The sequence below is a fragment of the Ictalurus punctatus genome, chromosome 27 (assembly GCF_001660625.3).
Source record: "Ictalurus punctatus breed USDA103 chromosome 27, Coco_2.0, whole genome shotgun sequence".
In the NCBI taxonomy this organism is placed as follows: Eukaryota; Metazoa; Chordata; class Actinopteri; order Siluriformes; family Ictaluridae; genus Ictalurus; species Ictalurus punctatus.
Genome location: NC_030442.2, coordinates 19,000,001 through 19,007,500, shown reverse-complemented (window position 1 = coordinate 19,007,500; position 7,500 = coordinate 19,000,001). Strand labels below are relative to the sequence as shown.

General features: G+C 38.6%; 1 protein-coding gene across 1 annotated transcript in view; it reads right to left on the bottom strand.

Annotated features, from left to right (window-relative positions):
* cdh5 (cadherin 5) overlaps positions 1 to 1,464 on the bottom strand; it is a 16,808-nt gene extending 15,344 nt beyond the window's left edge. The window contains exon 1 of the mRNA XM_017459231.3: positions 1,260 to 1,464. The gene's annotated coding sequence lies outside the window, so the exon portion shown is untranslated. The remainder of the gene's footprint in view (positions 1 to 1,259) is intronic.
* Between the last annotated feature and the right edge of the window lie 6,036 nt (positions 1,465 to 7,500).

The following is a 7,500-nucleotide window of genomic DNA, read 5'->3' as shown; positions in this document are numbered from 1 at the left end:
CGGGAATGTTTCCTGTTCCTCATTCCTCCACACCTTTCAGCTAAATGCTTCTTCCATGACATCATTCAGCTGCCATCAAAATACATCTGACTCACTGGTACAGAAATGTAAAAATACACCCTCAGAAAAAAGACGTCAATTCTAGAACCTCAAGGGGTCTTCTGTAGTCTGAGCCAGAAAGCCTTCAAGCTTCTACATGCAACGTTACAACGGAGTCTGTTTCCTGTCCGAGAAAACTCCAGAGGAAGAACCTCCTGAACACAGAACCTCCTGAACACAGAACCTCCTGAACACAGAACCTCCGGAACACAGAACCTCCGGAACACAGAACCCTTTTCCGCTCAGAATGTAGACAGACAGAAAGATCAGGGATGAACTTATCCTGACTCGTTCTGATTTAGAGTTAGTTATGAAGAATAAAACAAATAGATGTAGATGGCTAATAAAGAACGAAACAAGGTTTTGAAGAAAAGGGAGAAGAGCGTATTAAAGGCCATCTGATCTAATCTAACAGTGTGATGCGGTTGGATTTGATCTAAAATTCATATGAATGAAATTGTAAGAAACGGTACAAATATTAACCCCGCCCCGATCCAAATCTTCACCTGAGTCACTTTTGATATGATGTGAGTCATGTGATTGTGTGACATCGTTTTGATTTAAAGACTTCTTAAATAACATCTTTAAACGCCTCTTTAAGGCAGGTGGAGTGGGGAAGTGTGGATAAATCCCTCAGACGCAGTCCGAGTACGACCGGCTGTAAAACACATTAAACAAACGGGGGAAAAAGGTTGTGGCTGCGAGAATCTAATTAGTCCAATTAGAGAGATTAAGATCTCAGACTCTCCCAATTTAATTCAGATTATTTCAGTGCAAAATAAATGTTTTAATTCACTCAGATTTTATTCTTCGCTAGAATTTCAACTACTAGCAATTTACAACAAAGTTTAAAACATTGCTGAAATTATAACTGAAAATGTAAATGTCAAATAAAAAGAAAAATACATAATTCAACAATTAAGAGTATAATTAATTATGATGTTTTTTTATTACAATGGTTAAAATTAAACATAAAACACACATCAAAGATAAAAGAAAAATAGAGTCAGACATGCATTCGGTTTATTGTCCTTTGACCTGAAGACATCACAGAGCAGGTTATTGCCTTTATTCCTATTAATCCTGTGATGCTCATTAAGCGTGAATTCTCATTAACACTCGACTCGTTACGGACGTGATGAGAGAAAATCTTCACTTACCGAAGTGTAAATCCTCCCAGGTGTGTTAATGTCTGTAATAATCCAGAGGAAAAGTGTGTAATCGTAACGTTGGGTTCGTCGCCTGGCAGTGTGTGAGTGTGTGTGAGTGTGTGTGAGTGTGAGTGAGTGTGTGTGAGTGTGTGTGAGTGTGTGTGCGTGTGTGTGAGTGTGTGTGAGTGTGTGTGAGTGTGTGTGAGCGAGACCCTGAGACGTCCAGCTGCTCCACAACTCACTTCCTGTTATTGTGGCTGCTGTTTTGGTGGAAGTTCACCAGGAAATCAGATAAGACTGCTGAACTGAGAGTGTAGAATACAGCACTGTGTGTGTGTGTGTGTGTGTGTGTGTGTGTGTGTGTGTGTGTGTGTGTGTGTGTGTGTGTGAAGTTCAGTGAGCAACAGGTTGCTTGAGGAGGTGAAATGAACAGAGAGAGAGAGAGAGAGAGAGAGAGAGAGAGAGAGAGGGAGAGAGAGAGTGATTGATCTTGAATAAGGATGATAAAAGAGAAGAGATGGTAAGAATGAAAAATCCAGAGTTTAAATGAAGAAATGTAAAAATATAAAAAATGTTAAATAAACACACCTTTTATTTACTTTAAATCTCTTAAAGGTTTAACAGTTAAACAGTGTGCTGTGGTGTTTAATGTTCTCCCTAAAAACATGAAGCTGTGAGAATTCATCAGATCTTTATTAAACCTAAACACAAGGATGATAATACTACTACTACTACTACTAATAAAACAACTACTAATAATATAGAATTAAATAGATAGCTAGATATGCAGACAGATAGATAGACATATAGATAGACAGACAGATAGATAGATAAATAGATAGATAGATGATTTAAAGTTCTCGTTTTCCTTTTTTTAATTCTCTCTTCCCTCCTGGTTTGAGCCGACCCGAGCTCTGAGCAGCTGGAATAAGGTGATTGTAAAGAGGAACACAGAAGAGTCTTTTAAGAGTGTTTATCTCACACTCGTCTGCTGGAGCCTGCAGAGAGGAGAGGATGATGAGAGGATGATGAGAGGATGATGAGGGGATGATGGAGTGAACTTACAAAAAGTTTCATCAGGACCTTTTCATCCCTCAAACATTTTACATGTAGAAACACTGAGGCGTGTGGAGGAATGAAAGAGGAGGGGCTGGGCGAGAGAGAGAGAGAGAGAGAGAGAGAGAGAGAGAGAGAGAGAGAGATGACACTATTACACAAACATATATTGAGTCTTTATGTTCTAAATGCAGTAATTCAGTAACTAATCCACATGAACACAATCACATTAATTGTGGGGAACGATGGTGTTGAATTTCCTCCATTTCTACACGATCTGTCTGACTGTGGATTGGTGGAGTCCAAACTCTAGAGATGTTTTGTGATCTTTTCCACCATGATGAGCTTCAACAACTCTTTTTCTGAAGTCCTCAGAAATCTCCTTTGTTCGTGCCATGATACACTTCCACAAACACGCGTAGTGAAGATCAGACTCTGATAGATCCCTGTTCTTTAAATAAAACAGAACATCACTCACTCGCACCTGATCATCATCCCACTGACTGAAAACACCGGACTCTAATCTCACCTTCACATTAACTGCTAATCCTAGAGGTGCACATACTTTTACCCCTCACAGATCTGTAATACTGGATCATTTCCCTCAATAAATAAATGACCGAGTGTAATATTTTTATCTCATTTGTTTAATTGGGCTCTTTATCTACTTTCAGGACTCGTGTGAACATCTGATGATGTTTTAGATCACATTTCTGCAGATATATTTAAAACGGGTTCACAAACTTTCAAGCACCGCTGTACACACTCCTGGAGTATTTAGCTATAATACACTGTAGTAATGGTGTATAATACCGCCATCGCTTCATATAGGCCTATATATGAATATGTATAACAGGAGGGCGGGGCCAGGGTCTGTGTGGACTGTACAGCACGGCTGATATTATGGAAGAGTTCGCACACGATGCTCGTAGGAGGAAACGGATATTTACAGATCAGTATGATTTTCTTCTTCTTTTCTGTGTGTTAGTGATCGTGATTCTCTTCGTGCTGCGTAAACACTACCAGAAGATGGATCATTTTCCTCAACAAATAATTGACAGTGTATAATATTTTGTTCACAAACTTTCAAGCACCACTGCGATGTGGGCGTGACCTTGTGTCTGTATAAAGAAATGTTGCTCTGACTGTGTCCATATATTAAAGTGTTGTTGACCCCATATAAGGAAATATGGGTGTGTCTTTAGCCCCCATTGGACAGGATTAGGTTGACATGGTGCACTGCAGTAATTCTATCAGTTCCAGCTGCTCCTCTGTGGTTTTATTTCTGGCCACATCGATGTTTTCCTTCATCCTCAAATTTACAGATCAAATCATGTACTGTTTTTTTTTTTTTTTTTTTTTACAGATGTGGCAGAAACTTATTGCCATCCAGATGTGAGTTTTATCACAGAGGAGACTATCTTCGACTGGCTTAAAGTGTCTCAGACTGCCAGATTGTCTCACTGTGTCCCAGTGTATCACAGACTGTCTCGAGGTGCTTCTGTCGCTCAGGTGGTAGAGCGGGTTGTCCACTAAATCCTTGGGCAAGACACTGAACCCCAAATTGCTCCAGATGGCAAGTTAATGCCTTGCTTGGCAGCTCTGCTAGCATTGGTGTGTGAAAGGAGGAATGAGACACAGTTTAAAGCGCTTTGTAGGACTGCTAAGATAAAAAGTGTTATAATAGTGCAGACCATTTACCATTCAAAGTGTCTCAGAGTGGCTCACTGTGTCTCAGTCTCACTGTGTCTCAGCCTCACTGTGTCTCAGTCTCACTGTGTCTCAGTCTCACTGTGTCTCAGCCTCACTGTGTCTCAGCCTCACTGTGTCTCAGTCTCACTGTGTCTCAGTCTCACTGTGTCTCAGCCTCACTGTGTCTCAGTCTCACTGTGTCTCAGTCTCACTGTGTCTCAGTCTCACTGTGTCTCAGACTCACTGTGTCTCAGTCTCACTGTGTCTCAGACTCACTGTGTCTCAGACTCACTGTGTGTCAGTCTCACTGTGTCTCAGACTCACTGTGTCTCAGTCTCACTGTGTCTCAGACTCACTGTGTCTCAGACTCACTGTGTGTCAGTCTCACTGTGTCTCAGACTCACTGTGTCTCAGACTCACTGTGTCTCAGACTCACTGTGTCTCAGTCTCACTGTGTGTCAGTCTCAATGTGTCTCAGACTCACTGTGTCTCAGTCTCACTGTGTCTCAGACTCACTGTGTCTCAGTCTCACTGTGTCTCAGACTCACTGTGTCTCAGTCTCACTGTGTCTCAGACTCACTGTGTCTCAGTCTCACTGTGTCTCAGACTGTCTCAGAATGGTTTAGTGCGTCTCAGAATGTCTCATTGTATCTGAGAATGTTTTCCTGTGTCTCACTGTGTCTTGGGCTGTCTCAGAATATCTCAGCATGTCCCAGAGTTTTTGAGAGCTTCAACGTGTCTCAATGTGTATTGGAGTGTCTCAGCATGTTTCAGCATGTATCAGTGTGTCTTACAGTGTCTTACTGTCTCACTGATGGAATCCATTTGTTTTAAGTGTCGAGCTAAAATTCACTTCCTGCAATTCAAACAGTAGCTACATCCCCATTTATAGCCTCTGACCTCCAACATCCTGCTGAGAGAATAGACGTCCCTCTGAACACACACTCACACACACACACACACACACACACACACACACACACACACACACACACACACACAGTGAGAGAGCTGGTGGATTCCTCAACACACAATGGAGAGTTTCTATAACTGTGTGGTTTCAGCTGCAGGTCTGTGAACCTGTGACCAGACAGACAGAATGATATAGATAGATAGACAGATAGATAGATAGATCGATCGATAGATCGATAGATAGATAGATAGATAGATAGATAGATAGCACCTTTTTGAACACTTTATAATAATGTGTAGTAATAAAGATTAAACATGGTATAAGGTGATATTATAAAGTCAGTGACATCATACAGTCTGAATGTGGCTATTAATATATTATAACATGTTTATGAACAATAAAAGACATAAAAGAAGACATAAAACATAAAAGAATAATAGCATCTTATTATTATGATATTAGAGCTTTATGAAACCTTAAAGAATTGACAAAAATGCTTAAACTGCAGTGTTACCAAATTATAAAGAATTTGTGAGAAAATGTATTATTATTATTATTATTATTATTATTATTATTATTATTATTATTATTATCATCAGTAGTAATAGTATTACAGAATTTTTTCCTGAATGGTGTTCACAGTTAAACTTGCTCTCCATCGTTCCTGCAGGTTCAGACACAGGAAGTGAGCTGTAGATGAACAGGAAGTGGATGCTGACGTTGTGGAAATAGTTACAGGTCTGGCGCGGTGTGATTAGTGCTGCGCCGATGAGATTATCCGAGAGCTACGGTCTCTCAGCGGGACATAAAAGGACAAAAGTTAATGAGTGAAGCTGCAGTAAATGATGGAGAGATGAAGAATAAACAATGTGTGACTCTGAATCAGGAAAATGACTAAAACACAAGAGGGGCACCGACACCACGCCGCACAACTCCAAATCAACTGACCCAATGCTTTTAATGGGTTTTTATTCAGGTTCTATTACACACCATCCTTACAGACACACACAGAGACCTGGGAGAACCCAGACCAGGTTCTAGTCGGTTCTAGCCAGTTAGACTGACTCTCAGTCTAACACCTCCTCATTTATTAGCTTCTTTTACACAGTGATTGTAGATAAGTTAAGATTTATCGCTGTGTGAAATGTTTTCAGTTCATGTTATCTCTCAGTCACGTGACTTTGTGTACGCAGAGATGCACAAGAACTACATTTTCCCATGACCTCAAAAAAACTTTCAACTTTTACACAATAGTGAACGGAAATCAAAAGTTTTTGAATTAAAAAAAGCTGACTAGACACTGAGTAAACACACACACACACACACACACACACACACACACGCATTTACAGTAATAAAAAAGAGAAACAGGAAGAAGAAATACCCGAGGTAAACCCCGGTTAGGATGTTTAACACGTTTATGTTTATTATCTATACCTGTGTGTTTTATTGTAAAAGTTAGTGGGTTCTTTTCTTCACTGCAGTATTGAAGATGAACATTTTATTTAATTTATTTAATAAATTCATATCAATGTGTATTATAGTAACATGATCAGTCACCTTAAAAAAGTTTCATACACAGAAAGTATATTTTTTCAGTTTGAAAAACCCCTGAACTAAACACTAAAACAGGTGTATTTTTTTAAAAGAACAAAATCACACATCAAACATTTATAAAATATTTATTTATTTAAAAACCAAATAAATCCTTTAGCTGCTTCCCTTCCGTCGATCTTTCATTTTGAGGCACAAACATTATTCATAGATTAAAAAAGAGAGAAAAAAAACAAGTTTCCTGATTTGATAATATTTTAAAATAATTTGTTTGAATTCTCATAATATTTACAAAACCCACATTTTCATCCGCAATTTTTTCGTCCACCTTTCTTTTTGTTCATTTTTTTCTAAACACATTTTCAGATTTTATTTTGGCTGAATAATGATTTTGTTTCAGTAAAACGATGGCGAATAAATACAGAAATAAATAAATGACATTTGTGACAAACGTTCACATGATGTTTTTGTTTTGAATAATTTAAAAAATAATAATTAAATATAAACCATACCAAAAGCATAAAGTACTGTCTTGTAATTTTCCGGACACATGAAGTACCGTTAGTTCTAACAGTGTTATAAACGGTTATTAATAGTTGAGAGCGGTGTTGTGTAGAGACAGACGTCACTGTGAAATGTTTTTGTGCCTGAATATTCACAAATCAACAAATTATCATAAAAATAGATTCATAAATAAATCATATGTACAGGATAGACCCCCCCCCACACACACACGTCCTAAAGGGAGCACACAACACAGTAATACTCAGGCGCCATCTAGAGGATAAACGAGTCACTGCAGCTTGGATTAGACCGTTTAATTTCTTTTTTCTGTATGTTATTTTCCATCCCTCTGAACTTTTTTTCTGTCTGTCTTCCTTCTATCCTTTTGTATGTCTATTATCCATCCATAATCTTTCTCTTTTTTCCTGTATTTTTTTTATTTACAATGACAGAAAAAAGGAAACTCAGGAAGAGATAAAAAACATAAGAAAAGAACGAGAGAACGGATTTTAAAGTCTGTGCTTCTGTGTA